Source organism: Pan paniscus, chromosome 12, assembly GCF_029289425.2.
Source record: "Pan paniscus chromosome 12, NHGRI_mPanPan1-v2.0_pri, whole genome shotgun sequence".
In the NCBI taxonomy this organism is placed as follows: Eukaryota; Metazoa; Chordata; class Mammalia; order Primates; family Hominidae; genus Pan; species Pan paniscus.
This window is the reverse complement of record NC_073261.2, coordinates 115,794,761-115,819,843: the sequence shown is the minus strand read 5'-3', so window position 1 is coordinate 115,819,843 and position 25,083 is coordinate 115,794,761. Positions and strand designations below refer to the sequence as shown.

The following is a 25,083-nucleotide window of genomic DNA, read 5'->3' as shown; positions in this document are numbered from 1 at the left end:
GCCACTGCACTCCAGCCTGGGTGACACAGTGAGACTGTCTCAAAAAAGAAAATAATGAAAGAGAGATAATCTTTAGGTGTTTTTCTTCTATTAATACTTCAGTGATAATAAGCACACCCAATTCTCTGGTTGGCCATCTTCTAAGAAGCACTGCTGGTTGATTTCAGTGCCAAGTTTGCATTTAAGTTTACAGTTCACTGGTTCCATGTGCCACTACTATTTTTTCTTTCTTTCTTTCTTTTTTTTTTTTTAAGACGGAGTCTTGCTCTTGTCGCCCAGGCTGGAGTGCAGTGGTGCAATCTCGGCTCACTGCAACCTCCATCTCCCGGGTTCAAGTGATTCTTCTGCCTCAGCCTCCTGAGTAGCTGGGACTATAGGCATGCACCACCACGTCCGGCTAATTTTTGTATTTTTAGTAGAGACGGGGGTTTCACCATATTGGCCAGGCTGGTCTAGAACTCCTGACCTTGTGATCTGCCCTCCTTGGCCTCCCAAAGTGCTGGAATTACAGGCGTGAGCCACCAAGCCTGGCCTCCAGCTAATTTTTTGTACTTTTAGTAGAGACGGGATTTCACCGTGTTAGCCAGGATGGTCTCGATCTCCTGACCTCGTGATCTGCCCGCCTCAGCCTCCCCAAGTGCTGGGATTACAGGCGTGAGCCACCGCGCCTGTCCCACTAGTTGTATTGTCTTGACCCAGTGATTAGGAGAGGCTCTGGGCTGGGCACGGTGGCGCACGCCTGTAATCCCAGCACTTTGGGAGGCCGAGGCAAGCAGATCACTTGAGGCAAGGAGTTCGAGACCAGCCTGGCTAACATGGTGAAACCCGTCTCTACTAAAAATAGAAAAATTAGCTGGGCATGGTGGTACGTGCCTGTAGTCCCAGCTACTCGGGAGGCTGAGATGGGAGAATCACTTGAACCCAGGAGGCAGAGGTTGCAGTGAGTTGAGATTGCACCACTGCACTCCAGCCTGGGTGACAGAGTGAGACTACCTCTCAAAAAAAAAGATGAGATGGGTCTGGTAGGAGGTAATAAGATACAGGCAAGTTTGAGCCCAGTGAAAGTCAATGATGTCATGGCTCACTGTGGGAAAAAGGGTTTTGCAATTGACCAAATTGAAGTCAGGGGTGGGAAGAATTAAATCATCCCAGGGAACGTGATAGCACAGGGATAGAAGCAAGAGAACTCTTGCCATAGCAGAGCTCTCCATTCATTTAGCAAAGAGCAGGTTTCCATCAAAACAATATCAATCATCGTACTAAATTAATTTGAATTATACTAGGTTGAAGTTTTAAAGTTTTGCTTGAAAATAACTTATAAAGGGCTGGGTGCGGTGGCTCATGCCTGTAATCCCAGCACTTTGGGAAGCTGAGGTGGGCGGATCACGAGGTCAGGAGATCAAGACCATCCTGGCTAATATGGTGAAACCCTGTCTCTACAAAAAAAATAATAATAATACAAAAAATTAGCCGGGCATGGTGTCACATGCCTGTAATCCCAGCTACTCCGGAGGCTGAGGCAGGAGAATCGCTTGAACCTGGGAGATGGAGGTTGCAGTGAGCCAAGATCACACCACTGCACTCCAGCGTGGGTGACACAGCGAGACTCTGTCTCAAAAAAAAAAGAAAATATAAATTTGTTTTGGTTTGGTTTATAATAATACAAGAGTTAAAAGCATAATACATTTTGTAACTAGGTTTCTATTTGTACATCTTTAAGTAACATTTAAAAGAATTATGTCTTTAGTCAATGTGGTGTCCTGGACTCAATGCTGGAATAGAAAGAGGACATTAGTGGAAAAGCTGGTTATATCTGAATAAAATCTGCAGTTTAGTTGACAGCATTGTATCAGTGTTCATTTCATATTTTGATATATATACCAGGGTTATGTATGATGTTAACAACCAGAGTGCTGGGTGCGAGGCGGGGGGTGGTAAATGGGAACTCTAGGATATTTGCGGATTTACAAATTACTTTCTCTTTTTTGCAATTAAAAAGTCTTAAGAATTTTTTTTTTTTTTTTTTTTTTTTGTGAGACAGAGTCTCACTCTGTCAACCAGGTTGGAGTGCAATGGTGTGATCTCGGCTCACTGCAGCCTTGACCTCCCGGGCTCAAGAGATCCTCGCACTGAAGCCTCCCAAGTAGCTGGGACTACAGGCACACACCACCCCGCCTGGCTAATTTTGTTCATTTTTTGTATTTTTAAAAAACTTTTATTTTTTATTTTTTTGAGAAGGAGTCTTGCTGTGTTGCACAGGCTGGAGTGGTGTAACCACTTGAGGTCAGGAGTTTGAGACCAACCTGACCAGCGTGGTCAAACCCTGTCTCTACTAAAAATACAAAAAATTAGCCGGGCGTAGTGGCACGTGCCTGTAGTCCCAGCTACTCGGGAGGCTGAGGCACGAGAATCGCTTGAACCTGGGAGGCGGAGGATGCAATGAGCCGAGATTGTGCCACTGCACTCCAGCCTGGGCGATAGAGCAAGACTCCTTCTCAAAAAAATAACAAGTAGAAATAGAAATAAAAGGCTGGCTGAGATGTTTGTCTGCATTGATGAAGCATTCTAGGGACTGATGAATGAAGTCAGGTGGCTTGGCAGTAGGACAGACCAAAAGACCCTTAGACTTGCCCATGAAGACCTTTGCTAGAGCCTGGGTCCCAAACCATGCCACAGTCAACACCCATACCCTGCCAAAACCAGGGGATGCTAGCTCACTGTACATTTCCTCCTTTAATCACACACCTAAGTATTGTATGAGTAATACCAAGTACAAATAAATATGCATTTCCAATCTATTCTGGGGAGGGACATTTAATTTATAGAATCCTTTGAATAAGAACATTGTCAGATATTTACTGAGAATAAGCACAGGCTAATTATACTACACAGAATACAAATTGACCCCAAGGTAACTTCTGTGTCTGAATGCTTATCACAACCTCTATCTTTGTGATGAAACTGCTGACTGACATTGTGACCACAGCAATCCGTTTAATCACGACTCACGATGCCTGATCTTAGGGGTTCTCACACATTGTCATTAGTTAACTGCAGTTTTCAGAACTGAGTAACTGGACTGTAAAACTATGAATGTTTGACCTTGTAAGAGCATTTACGTTAATCAGATTATAACAAAAGCCAAAGCCATTGATTTTGGAAGAAAGCAACTTACTTCATGGATGATTTGCCTGGGATCTCCAGAGCTCTAGGGCTGCCTGTTTGTATCACAGAAACAGAGACAATAACAAGCATGAGATGTGCCCAGGCCCGGCATGGTCATATAGGGTCCCCCTGCTCAGATGGGCCCCACACTTGGTTTAACATTCTACTGTCACCTCTTGAAATTCTTAACCATTTTTGAACAAGGGGCCCCATGTTTTAATTTGGCACTAGGTTCTTGAAATTGTGTAGCTGGTCCTGTGTACAGAGCATTATGGGCACACTAAGAAGGGACCCTTATTCATCTGTGGGGTCCCTTCTTAGTCACAAGACTTTCAGAAAGAACAGAGTACAGGGAATATCAGGAAATGCAACTGAAGGGTGGGAAAGGGCCAGATCATGAGCACGCTGCATCTCAGGTCAAAGCCATCAGGACTTCAACTTAGAACCCATGGGCTTTGAGCCAGAGTGGCATGGTCAGATTTGCAAGAGCCATCTTTCTGAGGCTGAGTGCCAAGTAGATTTGCAGGGTCCAGCCTAGAGCAGAAAAACTAGTTATGCCGTGATTGCAGTTACCCCGGTGAGAAACGAGGAAGGCCTACATTAGCATAGCAGTCATGGGGACAAAGAGTCACGAATGAATCCAGTAAGATTTAGGGGGCAAATTCAGCCAGCCTTAAAGATTGTTGTTAGGGCTGAGGAAGAGGGCGAAGTTAAAAGTGCCTCCCAGTTATAAAGTCAGCCAGGATAGTAGATAATGGTACTCTACCTAAGACACAATATACATCAGTAAGAGCAAGTTTTGGTGGACAGTTGAAGAATAGGGGAAATAAGTAAACAATTCAGGATAAGACTTATTTAAGATTCCAGTTTTCACCACATTAATCTATACATTCAACACAATCCCACAACCAAAATCTCAGTAATCTTTTTTTTTGATAGAAGTTGACAAGCTGATTCTAAAATGTATATAGGAATGCAAAGTGTTTTTTCTCAAAACACTTTAAAAAAGAACAAAGTCAGGCCAGGCATGGTGGCTCACGCTTGTAATCCCAGCACTTTGGGAGGCTGACGGGGGTGGATCACCTAAGGTCAGGGGTCCGAGACCAGCCTGGCCAACATGGGGAAACCCCGGTCTCTACTAAACATACAAAAATTAGCCGGATGTGGTGGCACATGCCTGTAATCCCAGCTACTCGGGAGGCTGAGGCAGGAGAATTGCTTGAACCCGGGAGGCAGAGGTTTCAGTGAGCCCAGATTGCGCCACTGCACTCCAGCCTGGTCAACAGAGTGAGAATCCATCTCAAAACAAACAAACAAAAAACAAAAAAAAGAACAAAATCAGAGGACTTACCTTGCCTCATTTCAAGACATACTACAAAGCAACAGTAATGAATTATGCACTTTTAGTTTGAGAATCTACAAACAGATCATAAAAATAATAAAGAGCTCAGAAATCTATTCCAATTTATGTAGTTATCCGATTTTCAACAAAAGCACCAAAGCAATCCAATGGGGAAGGAAAATGCTTTTCAACAAATGGTACTGGGATTTACTGTGTATCTGTATGGCTGAAAGTGAACCGTGAGTCCTACTTCATATCATACAAAAAATATTAATTCAAAATGGACCATAGGCCAGGCATGGTGACCCACACCTGTAATCCCAGCACTTTGGGAGGCTGAGATGAGCAGATCTCTTGAGGCCAGGAGTTCGAGAACAGCCTGGCCAATGTGGCAAGACCTATCTCTACTAAAAATACAAAAATGAGCCAGGCATGGTGGCATATGCCTGTAATCCCAGCTACTTAGGAGGCTAAGGCACTGATATTGCCTGAACCTGGGAGGAGAAGGTTGCAGTGAGCTGAGATTGTGCCACTGCACTCCAGCCTGGGTGATAGAGCAAGACTCTGTCTAAAAAAAAAAAAACAAACAGACCTAAATATCAAAGTTAAAACCGTAAAGTTTTTGTTTTGTTTTGTTTTGTTTTTTTGAGATGGAGTCTCACTCTATCACCCAGGCTGAAGTGCAGTGGCGTGATCTCAGCTCACTGCAATCTCTGTCACCCAAGTTCAAGCAATTCTCCTGCCTCAGCCTCCCAAGTAGCTGGGATTACAGGTGCCTGCCACCATGCCCGGCTAATTTTTGTAGTTTTAGTAGAGACAGGGTTTCACCATCTTGGCCAGGCTAGTCTTGAACTCCTGACCTTGTGATCCCCCCGCCTTGGCCTCCCAAAGTGCTGGGATTACAGGCGTAAGCCACCGTGCCTGGCCCGAAAAGGTTTTTAGAGGAAAACCTAGGAGGATATCTGTGTGACTTGGGGAATAGGCAGAGATGTCATAGGTCACAGAAAGCAACAATTGTAAGAGTTGTTAAATTGGACTTCATCAAAATGAAAAACTTTTGATCATCAAAAGACATAATTAAGAAAATAGGAGCCGAGGCCGGGAGCAGTGGCTCACGCCTGTGATCCCAGCACTTTGGCAGGCAGAGGTGGGCGGATCACGAGGTCAGGAGTTTGAGACCAGTTGGACCAATATGGTGAAACCCTGTCTCTACTAAAAATACAAAAATTAGCCAGGAACCAGTAGTTTAGACTACTGGTGCGTGCCAGTAGTCCCAGCTACTCGGGAGGCTGAGGCAGAAGAATTTCTTGAACCTGGGAGACAGAGGTTGCAGTAAGCGGAGATCTTGCCATTGCACTCCAGCCTGGACGACAGTGCGAGACTCCGTCTCAAAAAAGAAGAAAAGAAAATAGGGCCCGGCGCAGTGGCTCATGCCCGTAATCTCAATACTTTGGGAGGCCAAGGTGGGCAGATCACCTGAGGTTGGGAGTTCCAGACTAGCCTAACATGGAAAAACCCTGCCTCTACTAAAATTACAAAATTAGCCAGGCATGGTGGCACATGCCTGTAATCCCAGCTACTCGGGAGGCTGAGGCAGGAGAATTGCTTGAACCCGGGAGGCAGAGGTTGCAGTTAGCCGAGATTGTGCCATTGCACTCCAGCCTGGGCAACAAGAGTGAAACTTTGACTCAAAAAAAAAAAAAAAAAAAAGAATAGGAGCCGGGCATGGTGACTAGTGCCTGTAGTCCAAGCTACTCAGAAGGCTGAGGCAGGAGGATTGCTAGAGCCCAGGAGTTTGAGGCTGCAGTGAGCTATGATGGTGCCACTGCACTGCAGCCTGGTTGACAGAGTGAGACTGTCTCTAACAAAAAGAAAGAAAAGAAAATAGGCAAGCTATACACCAGGAGAAAATATGCACAAAGTATGTGTCTGACAAAGGACTAGTATCCAAGATATATATAAAGAATTCCTACAACTCAATAATATAAAAGCAATCCAATAAAAAGTATATTAGAGTATTAATAACAATTAGCACATAAAAATGTCCTCTACATGATTAGTCATTGGGGAAATAAAAATTAAAACCACAACCAGCTGTCATTACACACATACCTGAATGGTGAAAGTTAAAAATTCTGGCAATACCAAGTGTTGGTAAGGATGGAGATGTACTCACACATTGCTGGTGGGTGTGTGAATGAGTACGATCACTTTGGAAAGCTATTTGGAATTATCTACCTATGTTGAACATATGTATCTCCTATGACCCAGCAATTCCGCTCCTAAATACACACTCAACAGAAAAATGTACAGCTGGCCCAGTGTGGTGGCTAACACCTGTAATCCCAGCACTTTGGGAGCCTGAGGCGGGTGGATCACGAGGTCAGGAGTTCAAGACCAGCCTGGCCAACATGGTGAAATCCTGTCTCTACTAAAAATACAAAAATTAGCTAGACGCAATGGCAGTCACCTATAATCCCAGCTACTCGGGAGGCTGAAGCAGGAGAATCACTTGAACCCAGGTGGCAGAGGTTGCAGTAAGCTGAGATTGTGCCACTGCACTCCAGCCTGGGTGACAGAGTGAGACTCTGTCTCACAAAAAAAAAAAAAAAGGAAAGAAAGAAAGAAAAAGAAAAAAGAAAAAGAAATATGTACAGTCCAGCACAGTAGCATGTGCCTGTAGTCTCAGCTTACATAGGAAGCTGAGGCAGGAAGATCACTTGAGGTCAGGAGTTTGAGGCTGTAGTGTGCTATGATGGCACCTGTGAATAGCCACTGTACTCCACCTGTCTCTAAAAAATATTTAAAAATTAAAAGTAAAGAAATGTGTGTCTGGGCACGGTGGCTTATGCCTGTAATCCCAGCACTTTGGGAGGCTGAGGCAGGCAGATCACGAGGTCAGGAGATCGAGACCAGCCTGACCAACATGAAGAAACCCTGTCTCTACTAAAAATATAAAAAATCAGCCGGGCATGGTGGCACATGCCTGTAATCCCAGCTACTCCGGAGGCTGAGGCAGGAGAATCGCTTGAACCCAGGAGGTAGATGTTGCAGTGAGCTAAGATCACGCCATTGCTCTCCAGCCTGGACAACAAGAGCAAAACTACGCCTCAAACAAAAAAAAAGAAAGAAAAAAAGAAAAGAAATGTGTACATATGTTCACCAAAAGACACGTACAAGAATGCTCAAAAGACACGTACGAGAATGCTCACAATAGCATTATTCAATATAGCCTAGAACTTGAAACAGAAGTCCATCAAAACACACTATGGGACATCAGACAATGAATACTGGACAGCAGTGGATGAGAAAGAACAATTGCTACGGCCAAGAAAGTAGAATCTCACAAGCATAACAGACGAAGCCAGGTGTATGGAAGAGCCAATGGCAGATGATTCTACTTATGACAGGCAGAACTGGTCACTGGTGTGCAGGTCAGCATGGTAGATTCCTTGGGGGGTGGGCAAGGATAGTGACTGGCAGGGGGCAAGAGGGGGCTTCTGGTCACACTCAGGGCTCATTTTTGACCTGGGTGGTGGCTTCATGGGAATCCCCACTTATGATCTGTCAAGCTTCATACATGTAATTTGTTCTCTTTCCTACATATGATTCATTTTTAAAATAACAGGCTTTTAAAAAATTTTTTTATTTTTAGATGAAGTCTCGCTCTTGTTGCCCAGGCTGGAGTGCGATGGTGCAATCTCGGCTCACTACAGCCTCCGCCGCCCAGGTTCCAGTGATTCTCCTGCCTCAGCCTCCCAAGTAACTGGGATTACAGGTGCCTGTCACCGCACCCGGCTAATTTTTGTAATTTTAGTAGAGATAGGGTTTCACCATGTTGGCCAGGCTGGTCTCAAACTCCTGATCTCAGGTGATCCGCCTGTCTTGGCCTCCCAAAGTGCTGGGAATACAGGCGTGAGCCACCGTGCCTGGTCAGACTTTATTTTTTAGAGCAGTTTTAGAGCTTTCTTCTTCAGAGCAAATTGAGCAGAAGGTTCTCAAGAGATGTCCCATATACCCACTACCCCTACACACTCACAGCCTCCCCCATGATCAACACCATCCACCAGAGTGGCACATTTGCTATAGTGAAGGGACCTGCACTGACAAGTCATTATCACCCGAAGGCCACAGTTTACATCAGGTTTCACTCTTGGTGCTATATATTCTGTGGCTGTGACAAATATATGATGACATGTATCCACCATGACAGTATCATATAGATCTTCTGTGTCTGCCCATTCATCCCTACCCACCTGAATTTTCAGGGTCTTTTTGTTTTGTTTTGTTTTGAGGTGGAGTCGTACACTGTCACCCAGGCTGGAGTGCAGTGGCGTGATCTCAGCTCACTACAACTTCTGCCTTCCTGGTTCACGTGATTCTCCTGCCTCAGCCTCCCGAGTAGCTGAGATTACAGGTGCCTGCCACCACGCCCGGCTAATTTTTGTATTTTTAGTAGAGACAGGGTTTCACCCTGTTGCCCAGGCTGGTCTCAAACTCATGACCTCAAGTGATCTGCCCGCCTTGGCCTCCCAAAGTGCTGGGATTACAGTGCAGTTTTCAACTTTAAAAAGCTATAAACAGATAGTACTGTGAAAATAGATGGAATCTTTCTGGGACAATGTAGAAATGAAGCTTCTTAATTTGGAGTTCACAACACTTAGGGGGACCCTCAAACCCCTTCATGATGTTGTATGGAAAAAATCATATGTATGTATTATGTGCACTTACTTTTTTCTGGGAAGAGTGACCAGCAGAGAATCAAAGGAGTCTATGACCCCAGAAAACGTTGTGACCCTCTGGTGTGGAGTGAGGGAGCAGTGGGCGAGAATGGAGACTCAGGTCAAGCATACCTGAAGGGCAGTCAGGGAACCAGCACGGGAAAGGAGCCAGGCAGGGAGTGGGCAGGGATGCAGGGAGGGTGGGGGTGCTCCGAGTCATGGAAGTCACCAGAGGGGGTGGCTCTGGAAGAGAAGATCAAGGAAGGAGAAATAGAGCAGGGAGGACTAATCAATATGGCAGAACCCTCTCACTGGGCTCACAAAGGAGAAGAGTGTGGCTTCCAAGGCAGTGGCAGGGGAAGAAACCAGGCTGTGGAGGGCTGAGGAGGGCGTGGCACCCACCCGCACTTGCTTTCCCTAAGCCATGAGGTTTCTTAGCCCTGGGCACTGCATTTTCTGTTCCCAGGGCCCCTCATGCTCTTCCCTCCACTCCTTACATATCTGGATCATTCCAAACTTTCAGGCACTAGACCGGGGGCAGTGGCTCACGCCTGTTATCCTAGCACTTTGGGAGGCCGAGGTGGGTGGATCACCTGAGGTCAGGAGTTTGAGACCAGCCTGACCAACATGGTGAAACCCCATCTCTACTGAAAATACAAAAATTAGCTGGGTGTGGTGACGAGCACCTGTAATCTCAGTTCCTGAGGAGGCTGAGGCAGGAAAATCGCTTGAACCTGGGAAGCGGAAGTTGCAGTGAGCCGAAATCGTGCCACTGCATTCCAGCCTGGGCAACAAGAGTAAAACTCTGTCTCAAAAATAAATAAAGAAATAAACTTTCAGGCACTGTTGTTGCTTCAGAAAGAACACTTACTGAAGTGCATTTTCTCAGTTTCTGTCAGTCTCTTTCTCTCTCTCTTTTTTTTTTTTTTTTTTTTTTGAGATGGGGACTCACTATGTTGCCCATGCTGGTCTCAAATGATGTCCCACCCTTCCCCACTTTGGCCTCCCAAAGTGCTGGGATTACAGGTGTGAGACCCCGTGTCCAGTCTGCTCAGTCTCGTTGCCTCTTTTTATCTTCTTCATAGGACTTTAAAAGAATGTGTGCGCTTCTCATTTTTAGTTACCTAGCTGCTTGCCGATTTCCTCCCTTCTGCACTGGAATGTAGGCTTCAGGAGGTCGGCGGCCTTGTCTGTCATGTTTTCCTGGCTCTCCCCAGCCATGAGCCTGATGCACGTGCAGGTGGGTCCTCCCCTGTCAGGGGAGTGCATGTATGTGCAGGCAGGTGCTGACGACTGTGATGAGGCCTCCCTTCTGAGGAGGTGAGATGCACAGGGAAGGAGAGAGATTAGATGACGGGTGATGGGCATCAGGGACCAAGGAGGATGGTGTTAGGACAGAAGGCAGTGGTGCATGTTTGCCAGCTGAGGGGAGGGGTCAATCTAATGAGTCTGAAGATAAAAGAAAATGAGGAGATAGCTGATGGGGAGCTGGGGAGGATTCTGTGTCCAAACAGGAGGTGGTAATGACCTTGAACCCCAGGTGCTGCATCCCCTGAGCTAAGAAGAAAGAGGCAACCCTGGGAGAGGGTGATATTGTGATATAACAAAAAATGTAGCCAGGCACAGTGGCTAACGCCGGTAATCCCAGCACTTTAGGAGGCTGAGGTGAAAGCATCATTTGAGGCCAGGAGTTCGAGACCAGCTTAGGCAACATAGTGAGACCCCCCCCATCTCTACAAAAAATAAAAAAATTAGGCAGGCATGGTGCCTGTAACCCCAGGTACTCAGAAGGCTGAGGTGGGAGAATCCCTTGAGTCCTGTGCTCCAGCCTGGGTGACAGAGGAAGACCCTGTCTCAAAAAAAAAAAAAAAAAAGTGCTGAGCTAGGCTGGGGTTCTGCTGAAACAAGGTGAGGCACAGAGAAGGAAAGGTGCTGATGAGAGGGAGGTTCAGGCAGCCTGGGGTTCAGGCTTGGCTGGAAGAGAAACAGGACCAGGAGGAGGTGATGGGGTGGGAGGGAGCAGAGGCGGTGTGTGAGTTAAGGGGAAGGTGTGGTGGGAGGCAGGCGTGGGGGATGGAGGTGGGGTCAGAGAGTGGGGTACTGGTATTCAAGATTTCACGGGCGGAGCAGTTTCAGGTGATGACAAGGTACAGGGTGTGGCACAGGAGTGGGCACCTGAAGGGAGAGAAAAGGGAAGGCCTTGGAGTGGAGGAAGTGAAGGTGCACAGAGGCGGCCATCTGGTGTCCTCCACGGGGCACTCAAGCCACCCTTCTTGGGCTGGAGCGAAATACTGCTCTAAAGCTAGATGCCTGAGTATTCACCACGCGACGGGGAGTGGGCAGGTGTTAACATTCATTCATTCATCGTTCATTTGTTCATTCAGGGAAATAGTTACTGTTTATTAGCTTTACCATGTGGTGAGCCAGGCAGATGCAGATGCTTCCCTAGTGGATCTGACCATCTCCCGCGAACCCATCATTGCCGACACACATGACTTTCTCTGCTCCCTTCCTAGGAGGGGCAGAGGGTGTTCAGCAGGATGGCAGGAGCCCTGGGGAGCAGGGGCTTCTACACAAGTGTGGAGGTATCGGGGTCTGGCAGCAGCAGCCTGGAGGGCGGAGACCTGCAGTTCCCCACAGCATCCTCAGGTGAGGGCTATGGCAGGGGGTGGAGGCAAGTGGATGATGTTGCAGGGTCTGTTTACTCCAGAAGATGGCTCCAGGGAGCTGCAGGGCTTTAGGATCTAGGGAGGACAAAGGCAGATTGGGAAGAAGCAGAGGTTCCCGGGAAGCAGACGGGAGGTATGGTCTACAACATGAGGGCCCCCCCCATCAAACTCCACACTCTTGGGCAACTTCCACAATGCTCACGAGGCTCAGGCTCGCACCCAACCCAGACCCACAGATGCCTTTGACACCCTCTGCCCCTCCTAGGAAGGGACCAGTGCACCCCTGTTTCTACTGACATCTCAAAAGTCCTACCTTGTATGCTGTCATAAGTTGCAATGGCTTCCCTCTGCCAATAGACTCAGCAGGCTTCCACCAAACAGGATACCTGGAGAAAACCAGTGCTGTTATTCCATGGTTTTTGTGTGGTTGAGAACCATTATTCCTTCACAATATTCAAATCCAAAATTCCCTATTCTCATAGCACCTATTTCCCAAGTGGATACACCTTAAAAATGATGTGTGCTGAAAAGAAAAGATGCTGTTATTTCCTGATGTTGTATTCCATCCATCTATCAGTGTGCTACTCCCGCCAAATAAATCCCAGGGGAGAGCAAAGGAGGTCACTCACATTAGCATAAATGTTCATAGGTGAAACCATGAACATAAGTGGGATCTTGAAAACCTCTTTAAGAAAATGATGGGGGCCGGGCATGGTGGCTCACGCCTGTAATCCCAGCACTTTGGGAGGCTGAGATGGGTGGATCACTTGAGCTCAGGAGGTCAAGACCAGCCTGGCCAACATGGTGAAACCCTGTCTTTACTAAAAATACAAAAATTAGCTGGGCACAGTGGCAGGCGCCTGTAATCCAAGCTACTAGGGAGGCTGAGGCAGGATAATCGCTTGAACCAGGGAGGCGGAGGTTGCAGTGAGCTGAGATCGCGCCACTGCACTCCAGCCTGGCGACAGAGCAACACTCTGTCTCAAAAACAAAAAAACAAAAAAAAAAACAAAAAAGGACAAGTATTCTTCTGAGAATTGGACATTACTGACCTCTAAAGTTATTAATCACAGTGTGTGTTCTCTGAATTTTAAGTTTCTGCAATGTTTATCAACTATTGGCAAATTAAGCGCATATTATTTATGGCAATGAGCAATATATATTTTCCAAATAGTTAAACATTTGATATACTTACTAAAGAATTAAAAATCACAATGTTTATCAAAATAATTATAAGAATTCACATATTAACCAAACATTTGCCGACAACCTACTTTATGCCAGGCGTGGTGCTGGGCATTAATATAGAGCTGAGGAAGGGAGTGCCCTCTAGTAGCTCGCAGTGTGAGATCACACAGATGAGGAATCCAGGACTTTGGGATCAGGCACTAAAGCTGTGATAGAGGGATGGGAGATGCCAGGGGCGGAAGCCCAAATGAGGATCAAGAATGGTTTCAAGGGCAGGTCATGCTTGAGCTGACTTGATTTTTTTTTTAATTAAAACATTTTAAAAAATTATTTTATTTTTTCAGACGTGGTCTCACTATGTTGTCCAGAGGCTGGTCTCAAACTCATGAACTCAAGCGATCTGTCTGCCTTGGCCTCCCAAAGTGTTGGGATTATAGGTGTGAGCCACCGTGCCTGGCCATGTACCCCTGAACTTAAAATAAAAGTTATAAATAGGCTAGGTGCCCTGGCTCATGCCTGCAATTCCAGCACTTTGGGAGGCCAAGGCAGAAGGATTGCTTGACCCCAGAAATTCAAAACCAGTCTAGGCAACATAGTGAGACCCTGCTCCATTAAAAAAAAGAAGACATAAGTAGGTTAGCCAGGTGTAGGGGTATGCACCTATATGTGGTCCCAGCCACTCAGGAAGCTGAGGTGGGAGGAGGATCACTTGAGCCTAGAAGGTCGAGGCTGCAGCAGTGAGCCATGATCCTGCCACTGCACTCCCTCCTGGGTGACAGAGCAAGACCCTGTCTCAAACAAACAAACAAACAAACAAAAACAAAAAAAAAACCACCCATAAGTAAGAATGGGAACAGTGATGGGGAGAAGGGGACTAGAATGAGAGGGAGGAACTTGGGGGTCTGCAGGTCACCATAAAAAGAAGGGTAAAGGGCGGTTTGTCCACACGTCGCTGCCCAACACAGTAGCACCAGCCGTGTAGTCAATTTAAATTAATGCAAATATTAAGGCTGAGCCTGGTAGCATGCCCCTGTGGTACCAGCTACTCAGGAGAGGCCTCAGATGGGAGGACCACTTGAGCCCAGGAGGACAAGGCTGCAGTGGGCCGTGATTGCACCACTGCACACCAGCCTGGGCAACAGAATGAGAACTTGTCTCAAAAACTAAATTAATTGGCCAGGCACAGTGGCTCAAGCCTGTCATCTCAACACTTTGGGAGGCCAAAGCGGGAGGATTGCTTGAGCTCAGAAGTTTGAGACCAGCCTAGGCAATGTGGCAAGACCCTGTCTCTACCAAAATATACAAAAATAAGCCAGGTGTGGTGGCATGTGCCTATAGTCCCAGCTGCTCGGGAGGCTGAGGTAGGAGGATGGCTTGTGCCTGCGATGCCGAGGTTGCAGTGAGATCACACCACTGCGCTCCAGCCTAGGCCACATAGCGAAACTCCGTCTCCAAAATAATTAAATAAATAAACTTATCTAATTAATGAATTTAAAAACATCAAGTAATGAAAATTAAATGAAATGTAAAACCGTTCCTTAGTTTCTCCAGCCTCCTTCAGGTGCACATGTGGCCAATGGCTTCCGTATTGGGCAGTGCCGTTATAAAACATTCCAGTCATCACAGAGAGTTCTATTGGCCAGGGCTGGTCTATGCCGAGATTGGAAGCTAGGGGTGGGGACAAGGGGAGTTAGGGCAGAGTGCGGGAGAAGGGCCTGATGTGGCAAGATGGAGCAAGGAGAATTGCCCCAGGGCTGGTAGGTGTGGGGACAGGAAACAACCAACCCCTGAGGGGTTCTGAGTAAAACAGTGTCCTCAGGGGAGTACACAAGGTGGGGAAATTGAAAGAAGTTGGGAGCCAGAGGTTTTGCGGATGAGGGACATGAATGCCAGAGAGCACAGATGAAGGGCGGAGGGTGGAGGAGGGACAGGAAGAGGGACGGAAGAGGGGGTGTGCTGAGCCGCATGGAGATCAGAGTGAGCAGGGGAGGGTGACCTCGGAGCCTGTGGCTTCCTGAACTGTCCTCTAGGCAGAGTGGGGCCAGGCTGAGAGCTGGGGGTGGGAACAGGACCATCCTTCTCACTTCTACTAATGGAAGCCTGCCAAAGGGATTTTCCTGTTGTTGGTTGATAACTTTTTATTTTAACATAATTTATTTTCTTTTTCTTTTTTTTTCTTTTGAGACAGGGTCTGGCTCTGTCACCCAGGCTGGAGTGCAGTGATGTGATCTTGGCTCACTGCAACTTCGACCTCCCAGGCTCAAGCGATTCTCCCACCTCAGCCTCCTGAGTAACTGAGACTACAGGCATGCACCACCACACCCAGCTAATTTTTTGTATTTTTTGTAGAGATGAGGTCTTGCCATATTGCCCAGGCCGGTCTCAAACTCCTGGCCTCAAGTGATCTGCCCACTTTGTCCTCCGGAAGTGCTGAAATTACAGGTGTGAGCCACCGTACCCAGCCTCGTAAATTTCAGCCTTACAGAAAAGTTGTAAGACTAGCACAAGGAGCTTCCATAGACAGATATGGGTATATGATAGGACTATTATATTGGCATGTAATATATATGACATAGTTCTCTATATCACCTAATATATACTTACAATATGTACTATATATTATATAATGACTTAATTATATGTATAAAATATTTGAGAGTAAACTGACGTATCTGTTAACTATCGTCTAATCCAGCCTGGAAGCCACCCATTTCTCCAAGGTTCCCTGGTTCCTTTTAGTGGATGGTGGTATTAGAAACTAAGATCTGGACTACTGGTATATTCAGTGCTACTGGTAAATCATTGCTTCTGAGGTCTCCCAGCAAACAGAGCTAGTAAATGGTTTATTTCTCTCTCTCTCTCTCTCTCCCTTCATCCACCCATTTTAAAATCTGGGAGTTTAGACTGGCACCTCCAGTTTCAGTTCAGCAGCACAGGATTTATTCTAGTTTTCTCCTTTTCCATATTTGGTTTGGGGTTTTATTTTTATTTTTCAGAGAGGAGGTCTTGCTCTGTCACCCACCCTGGAGTACAGTGATGCAATCATAGCTCACTGCAGCCTCAAACTCCTGGGCTTAAGTGATACTCTTGTATTCAGCTTTCTGAGTAGCTAGGAATACAGGTGCAAGCCACTGCACCTGGCTAATTTTTATTTTTTGTAGAGTTGGGGGTCTCACTATGTTACTCAGGCTGGTCTTAAACTCATGGCCTCAAGTGAACCTCCCACCTTGGCCTCCCAAAGCACTGGGATTACAGAGAACGGGACTTTCTCTTTTTCTTTTTCTTTTTGAGACGGAGTTTCGCTCTTGTTGCCCAGGCTGGAGTGCCATGGCGCATTCTCAGCTCACTGCAACTTCTGCCTCCCAGGTTCAAGCGATTCTCCTGCCTCAGCCTTGCTAGTAGCTGGGATTACAGGCACCCACCATGCCTGGCTAATTTTTTTATTTTTAGTAGAGACTATGTTGGCCATAGTCACCATGTTGGCCAGGCTGGTCTTGAACTCCTGGCCTCAAGTGATCCTCCTGCCTTGGCCTCCCCAAGTGCTGGAATTACAAGCCTGAGCCACTGCACCCGGCCTGAGAATTGGAATCTGATTTTGAATTTTCTGCTTAAAATTTAATGATCAGACCGGGCATGGTGGCTCATGCCTGTAATCCCAGCACTTTGGGAAGATGAGGCGGGCGGATCACCTGAGGTCAGGAGTGTGAGACCAGCCTGGCCAACATGGCAAAACCCTGTCACTACTAAAAATACAAAAATTATCCAGACATGGTGGTGGGCGCCTGTAATCCCAGCTACTCAGGAGTCTGAGGCAGGAAAATCGCTTGAACACAGGAGGCGGAGGTTGCAGTGAGCCGAGATGGTGCCACTGCACTCCAGCCTGAGCGATGGAGCAAGACTGCATCTCAAAAAAAAAAAAAAAAAAAGTTAATGATCATTTATTTTTTAATTAATTAGTTAATTTTTAAATAGGGGTGGGGTTTTGCTACATTGCTCAGGCTGGTGTCAAAGTCTTTCCACTTCGGTCTCCCAAAATGCTGAGATTATATGATCACTTATGTCATTTAATATTCCTCTAAAATGTTTTTAATGACAGCATGATTATAAAATTACTAATTTGTTCAATCCTCTTTTGTTGGACATATATGTTGTTTGCAATTTTGTCTTATAAACATAATTGAATGGTTACAGATGTCGCTCATCCGTAACATAGATACCCACTACTTAAATATACAGTGTTATATTTTCATGTCTCTTTCAAATCATTTCATATTTCTTAAAGAGACCGATCTAAGAGCAAAAACATTTACACTCAGCTTCCTCTGATTCTCCAGACATCCTCCAGCATTTAAGCCCCTTGCTTGAAGTGCAGTGATCCAAAATATATTGTCTATTCAGCACTGTGAACTTGGCAGTGAACAGAGTGCCTTCCTGAACTCTATAATCTAAATAAAATGATGGGAGCACTTACTGTGAGCACACCAGGCTCAGTCATGCTTAGACATTTTGCATGCGTTATCTCATTCCATTTTCATCACAATTCTCTAACTTGAACTTGAAGTCCCCATTTTCAAAACTGGGGTATTGAGAGATTGGGTAACTTGGAAAGGGCCCAGCTAGTAAGTGGCAGAACTGAGACTTGAGGTCCGATCGTTTTGACTCCAAAGCCAGAGCTCAAAACTCCTGCAGAGGGCTCTTGGCTGTAGCCCAAAGACTCTTCCCTAAGCACCAGCCACACTCCTTCTCTTCTTTGTCTTCTTTCTCCAGCCCAGGACTCTTGAGGTCAGGGACCTGTCCTATTTCCTGTGGTACCTCCAAGATGTAGTTAACCTACCATGTAGGCTAACTCCATCAAAGATAGGTTGAAAGTGACTGAATGCAGGAGTGGCAATGTCCCATATATTTATAATAGGGCAAAATTCGCATCTTCCCAAAGAACCCTGTGAGGAGAAAAAGGAACTTGGAAGTGAGAAATAAAAGGAGGAAAAGAAGCAGAGATGAATGGAGCTTTTTAAAGTAGTAAATGCTAATAGCACGCCGTTGCCAATTGCTTAATATGCACTGTTCACTCTGCCATATCATTTAATTCCCGGGAAAACCTTATGAGGCAGGTACTTTTCTTTTTTCTTCTCTTTTCTTTTTCTTTTTTTTTTTTTTTTTGAGACAGTTTCGCTCTTGTTGCCCAGGCTGGAGTGCAAGGGCGCTATTTCAGTTCACTGCAGCCTCCGCCTCCCAGGTTCAAGTGATTCTCCCGCCTCAGCCTCCGAAGTAGCTGGGATTAGAGGCACGTGCCACCATGCCCAGCTAATTTTGTATTTTTAGTAGAGATGAGGTTTCTTCATATTGGTCAGCTGGTCTCAAACTCCTGACTTCAGGCGATCTGCCTGCCTTGGCCTCCCAAAGTGCTGGGATTACAGGCGTGAGTCACCACGCTTGGCCGACAGGTACTATTATTAACCACAGTTTACAGCTCACCAAAAAGTCCACTGACGTTATGTAGAAACTTATGTAGGCCAGTTACAGTGGCTCCAACTTGTAATTCCAGCACTTTGGGAGGCTGAGGTGGGTGGATCACCTGAGTTCAGGAGTTCAATACTAGCCTGGCCAGCATGGTGAAACCCTGTCTCTACCAAAAATACAAAAATTAGCTGGGCATGGTGGCGGGTGCCTGTAATCCCAGCTACTCAGGAGGCTGAAGCAGGAGAATCACTTGAACCCTGGAGGCAGAGATTGCAGTGAGCCAAGATCGTGCCACTGCACTCCAGCCTGGGCAACAGAGCCAGACTCTGTCAAAAACAAACCAACCAACCCACAAACCTGTTGTCCCAGCTACTCAGGAGGCTGAGGCATGAGAATTGCTTGAACCCAGGAGGTGGAAGTTTCAGTGAGCTGAGATCGCGCCACTGCACTCCAGCCTGGGCAACAGAGCCAGACTCAGTCTCAAAAACAAACAAACAAACAAACAAACAAACAAACAAACGAATGCAATTACAGGCTGAGTGCTAGTAACTAGGTCTTTGCATGGGGCCTAGAGGGGTGGTTTAGAGCTTGTAATGCCAGAGACACTTGGAGGTAGAAGAATGAAGTTCAAGACCTGGTTCTACCACTAAGTGTGCTTTGATCAGCTCAGTTAATCTCCTTGAGCCTGCTTCCTCATCTATGAAATGAGGATCATGGTCTTCCTGGTATGTCTACACCTCGTGTGTATGCACATATCACATCCTGCTTAGTGTTTTGTGTTCAGACCTTAGTGAGTTGGAACTGCTCAGTATTCTGTTTATCAGACTTGCTTTGCTCTAGTACTAGTATGAAAATGCTGATTTATTTTTGCATGCCCCACAGTGCCTGGCAAATATTGTGGGGGGGAAAAAATAACTTGTTAGATGAGGAAGTGAGCAGAGGTGACTTCTCCTTGTCTGTGTACACTAGGACAAATCCTGAGAATTCCCTGGCCTTAATTTCTCTGACCAAAACAGTGACAATGATAACAATGGCTGTCCTAAAATCACAAAGGCTTTTTGGGTGAAAAAGAAAATACAGATGAGAGGACTTTGGGCCCTGAAGAAGGATGGTAGATGATTTCGAGAGATTATTACAATGTGCTGCACTTAATATGTAAAACCGTAAGGAAACCTAAGAAAGCAGGAGAGGGAGAAGTGAGGGGAGCTCTTATTCGGTTGCTCTCACCAGAAATGCTGTTCTATCTTATCCTCATAACAAGCCTAAAAAGCAGGCATAATCTTGCTCCTTTGTTTTCAGCTGGGAAACCTGAAACATAGCAAGTGTAAGCGGCTTTTCTGACTGTCTGATTTCAAAGCCTAATCTGTTTCTACAGCACCGTATTGACTTGCAAGGGACAATTCTACTTGCATTTTTCTGTACTATAGATCTGTCTCCATAGAAAAACTCCCCGGGGCTCTTCTCAGTAAAAGCCAGAACAACCCACGTGAGCTGATTGAGATTCAAGGATATCTGGGCTGATTTGGAAAGAGCATCATCTTCGGATGGCTATGAAGTAATAAAGAATTTCAAAATATGTCAGCTGGGAGTGGCCAGAGGACAACAGACCAACGAGGCCAGCCTCACCCTTCTGGTTCCCAAACCTGACGGGACTGTTCAATGTTGCACAGACTTCAGCTGGCTCAGTGCACGATCAGTGCCAACTGCAGAAACATTTCAGAAGTAACTAACTAAAGCCAAATTCATAATAAGCTACAGATGACTCAAGACTCCTGGCATTTCCTCCCCAGCCTTTATTCCTGGGAAGAGATGGTGTTTATTATGACCTGGGTACTATATTTTTCATAACCTGGGGAGTATTTTAAAAGCAGTGATTAAGGCACACAAACTTTTAAGTCTTTTAGCAGCAGATTTCAGAAACTTTAAAGTTGTATAGGGAGGGGACAGAAAATGGGTTGCTAAATGTGCTTCAGGTTGAAATATGGAAGAAAAATACTTTCCTTATACAGTGTAAATGCTAAATCATACTCTTTTAATATACCAAGGGAGCAGGCTCCAGAACTTTTTGTTGTTTTCTCCCTATTTATCTGTTAAAGGCTGATCTTTGTGAGAGAAAAACACAAGTCAGCTCAAAACTGGTAACACATGTGGTTGCCTTTGAGAAATGCAAATCAAACAACCTCTTGGACAAGATTCCCGCCCGCCTTGCCACCTTTTCAAGATGTAAGTTGTTTAACAAGGCATCTTTATTTGGCTTCAGAATCTTACTCAAGTTCTGAGGTGTGGTAAACTCTGATGACATTGGATTATCCTTTACTGATAAGATACATTTGATAACTTTTTTGATCTTTAGAAAGCAAACAGCAGAATGCCAAGATTTATGAATAATATATAATCTCAATCATGCAAAGAAATCTGCATCTATACATGAATATGCATTAAATGGTAATAAAGAATTTAAATGTTAACAGCAGCTAATTATAGAATTACAAGTAATTTTTATTTTCTTCCTTATACTTCTCTGTTTGCCAAATTCTTTTTAAAAAACAGAGAAATTTCAAGCTCATTCTTGTTGGAGAAAAGGAGAGAATTACCTATATAAGCAGATAAAAAGTTATTTGAAAAATGTCAAGCTACCCCTGCAGCAGTAGACATCATCCATTATAAATTCAGCTATGAAACAAGAAACTTAAGATGTGAAAGACCAGAAAGATTTTAGATTTTGAGTAGGAAGATTTTGAGGAAGACAAGGAACACTGTAGGTCCTTATTATTTTCTTAATCAGATGATGTCCAGAAGTTATTTGTGTGTTTTTGTTTTTGTTTTGTTTTTTGTTTTTGGAGATGGAGTCTTGTTCTGTCACCCAAGCTGGAGTACAGTGGCATGGTCTCGACTCACTGTAACCTCTGCCTCTCGGGTTCAAGTGACTCCCGCGCCTCAGCCTCCCTAGCAGCTGAGACCGCAGGTGCGTACCACCATGTCCAGCTAGTTCTTTTTTTTTTTTTTTGAGACGGAGTCTCGCTCTATCGCCCAGGCTGGAGTGCAGTGGTGCAATCTTGGCTCACTGCAACCTCCGCCTCCCGGGTTCACGCCATTCTCCTGCCTCAGCCTCCCAAGTAGCTGGGACTATAGGCGCCCGCCACCAAGCCCAGCTATTTTTTTTGTATTTTTAGTAGAGATGGGGTTTCACCGTGTTAGCCAGGATGGTCTTGATCTCCTGACCTCATGATCCGCCTGCCTCGGCCTCCCAAAGTGCTGGGATTACAGGCGTGAGCCACCGTGCCCAGCCAGTTTTTGTATTTTTAGTAAAGATGGGGTTTCACCATGTTGGCCAGGCTGGTCTCAAAGTCCTGATCTCAAGTGAGCCACCCACCTGGGCCTCCCAAAGTACTGGGATTACAGGCATGAGCCACCGTGCCTGGCCTATCTAGGAGTTATTTGTGTCTGACTCTCTTAATTCACAGAACAAAGTTTTGTTTTGTTTTGTTTGTTGTTGTTGTTGTTGTTTTGGTTTGGTTTTGTTTGGGTTGGGTTTTTTGTTTTCTTTTTTGAGATGGAGTTTCACTCTTGTTGCCCAGGCTGGAGTGCGATGGTGTGATATCGGCTCACCGCAACCTCTGCCTCTGGGTTCAAGCGATTCTCCTGCCACAGCCACCTGAGTAGCTGGGATTAAGGCATGCGCCACCACGCCCAGATAATTTTTTATTTTTAATAGAGACGGGGTTTCTCCATGTTGGTCAGGCTGGTCTCGAACTCCTGACCTCAGGTGACCTGCCCACCTGGCCTCTCAAAGTGCTGGGATTACAGGTGTAAGCCACCACGCCTGGCACAAAACAAAGTATTTACCGGTAACCAGGTGTATAGAAAGAGTGGTGCCACGAGCAAAGTCACAGATACTTCTAAATGTGTTGCTCAGTCTCTGAGAAGCCAGGTCCATGGCTTTGAACCTTGCAGATGGGAAAATGTGGACTGAAATAGAAAGCATGTGTTCTTCCTCACCCTGATTATCTAGTCCTGCAGGCTTGTTGGGAGCAGTAGAAAGGACATAAGACTCAGTCACAGGCCCGAGTTCCAACTGTAGCTCTGACATAACCAGCTGTGTGACACTGGGCAATTCACGTAACTTCTGTGGGCATCTCCACCCTTGTTTGCAGATGAGATCTGCCCCCAGCTCTAAGATGTTTTCCCTGGCTGGATAAAATGTCGTGCCTGGATAACGTCCAAGATTGGAGACCACCCCGCTTTAATGTCTAACTGGGCCACTCCTTCCCTGGAATAGCCACTTAATGTCCTCAAACATACCGGGGTTTCCCCATCCCTTGGTTTCAGGTATCCTCCCTCAGGAAGATGTTGCAAGGACTGACTAATGCACATTAGTGTCCCAATAACGATGGCTGCTGCAGGTGCTGGGACTTCCAAGTCTAACCTAGGCTGGCAGTACGACCCCACTGTGATCTTAAAGCCACCTTTCTGGCCTGTCTCTGGGGCTTCCCATCCCACCCTATGTGATTACAGCTTAAGTCTCAGATGATGTCAAATCCTTCTCCCAAAGACCCTGATGCATTCACAAGAATGGGTTGATAGATAAGGCTAGTTTACACAGGAGGGGGAGTCCACGTTTAAGGAAGCAAGAACACCGTCTCCAATGCCCCCTCGAAGGACACTCTTGAGATCTTCATCTTTCCCAGAAACCACTGAAAACATCGCCCACATGGAAGGATGCTTTAAAGCTTTCTCCTTCGGTCCAGAGAAAATGAATTCTCCGAGTTTTCCTTTGGTTTTGTCTTGTTTTTAACCTTCACACGTTAATTTCCAGGGTTTCCCCCTCCTGGTTCCAGACAGCACCGATCATGAACTCATCTCTGATCGTCGTACGGTGAGTTGTAACCGCCCCCCCACCCCCCATCCACAGGGCAATTCGGAAGGTGGAGAGGGTGAGGTGGGAGTTTCCTGGGCAACCGGGCGCACACCCGCGCCCACACGGACAGGAAAAGCTTCGCTGTCTACGCAGGTGCGTCCCGAGCACCTGCGCACCTGTTGCGCGGCTCCCCACAGGTGGGCCCTGTCTCTTGCACTGGCCTGGAGACACCTGGGAGTAGGTGATTCCCCTGAGATCCGCGCATGTCTCTGTGAGGCGAGAGTGGGTGACCAAGCGGGGCTGCGGCGGCCGCAGCGGGAGGGCGGGGTGGTCCCGAGCTCAGAGCCTTTTCCCGACTCCCACCCGGCTCAGCCGTCCACGCGTCCCGGACGCGGCAGCGCAGTCGTGCGGCAGGAGACCCCGTGGGACGCGCCGCAGAAGCCCCCAGGGCCCCGGCCCTCGCGCGTAGGGGACTGGAGACCCTGCGCGTCTCCTCCGCGCCTTCCTGCCCGGCGCCTGCACCTGCTCCCCGGCTCTCGGGCCCCCGGCTGGAGCGAGGCGGGAGGCGGACGGCCCGTATGCAAATATCCGGCGGGGCCGGGGCCGCCTCCAGAGCCCGGGATAAAAGGCGGGGCGGGGCGCGGGGCAGCGAAGCCGCTGCCTCCCGGGAGCCGGCAGTGCGCTCCGGCCCCGCACCCGCCGCCCGCAGCCCCCTACCGCGCGGCCCGCGCCCCGCCGGCTCCCGGTAAGGACGCACCACGGAGCGGGGACCCGAGGCAGGGGCGGGGTGGGGACACAGGCACGGGGTCCGGCTGCGCACCAGCCTGCGCTTTCCCACTGGAAACGTGGGCAGCGTGCACCTCCGCGCGCTTCCCCGCGGCCAGGCTGGTAGCATCTCCGCAGGTGCTGCGGGGGGCCAGTTCGTCCCCAGGCCATGGGCAGTCAAGGCGGAAAGGAGCTGCGTTGGGTCTGCGCGGGGTTAGGAGAGAACAAAATGCCCTCGGATTGGAGCGGGACCGGGAGTCCGAAAGGAAGAGCTTCCACCAGGGGTCTCTGGCTCCTCAGAGCTTATCCTGCTTTCCCCCAGCCGTCCGGAGACGCCGCGGGGAGGCAAGCGGAAAGGGGGAACCTGGCCGAGGGGGAAAGGTGCGGGTGTGGACACCTGTGAAGGAGCAGCACGAATCGAATCGGCCGTAGAGGCCGCAGACGCGGCCGCGAAACCACCGGCCACGCCGGGCAAGGGACCCAGCTCTGCTGAGCGGGCACCTCGCCTAGTGGAAAAAAGACTTTAGTAGTTCCCCTCACACCCTACAACTTTTTTTTTTCTTATTTAAAAAAATCCTCTGAAGTCTATTTTTAAAGCTAATACCAATCACAAGGTTGGCCAGTTTGACCTGCGGTTTGACCTGGTAGCCTGTTGTGAAAATCCCTTCCTCATCCCACGCCTTCCTCCACCCCATCCTGCATCCCAGAAGATGCAGTGTGGAAGGAAGACAAATATTCCCCCAGAAGGTGTCCGCCTCCAGCTTACTGTCCTCCCGTTTTATGATGCCTGATAGGGGTTGTTCACTGAGGTGGAGAGAAAGAAAGGAACCTCTCCCTCCTCCTCTGCTCCTGAAAACCAGCCAGAACCACTGCAGGGACCAAGGAGCTTTGGAGTTTCGGGAACACCTGAGGGCT

At 47.2% G+C, this 25,083-nt stretch overlaps 1 protein-coding gene across 4 annotated transcripts in view; it reads left to right on the top strand.

The window, feature by feature from the left end:
* The window catches only part of ATP6V1C2 (ATPase H+ transporting V1 subunit C2), a 91,968-nt gene that overhangs the window by 6,151 nt on the left and 60,734 nt on the right, over positions 1 to 25,083 (top strand). For 3 of the 4 annotated variants that reach the window (XM_057301343.2, XM_057301342.2, XM_057301341.2), the window contains exon 1: positions 24,032 to 24,148. The gene's annotated coding sequence lies outside the window, so the exon portion shown is untranslated. Of the gene's footprint in view, positions 1 to 23,361; positions 23,422 to 24,031; positions 24,149 to 25,083 lie in introns of those variants that run through there. The other variant, XM_034952610.3, reaches the window with a different exon arrangement.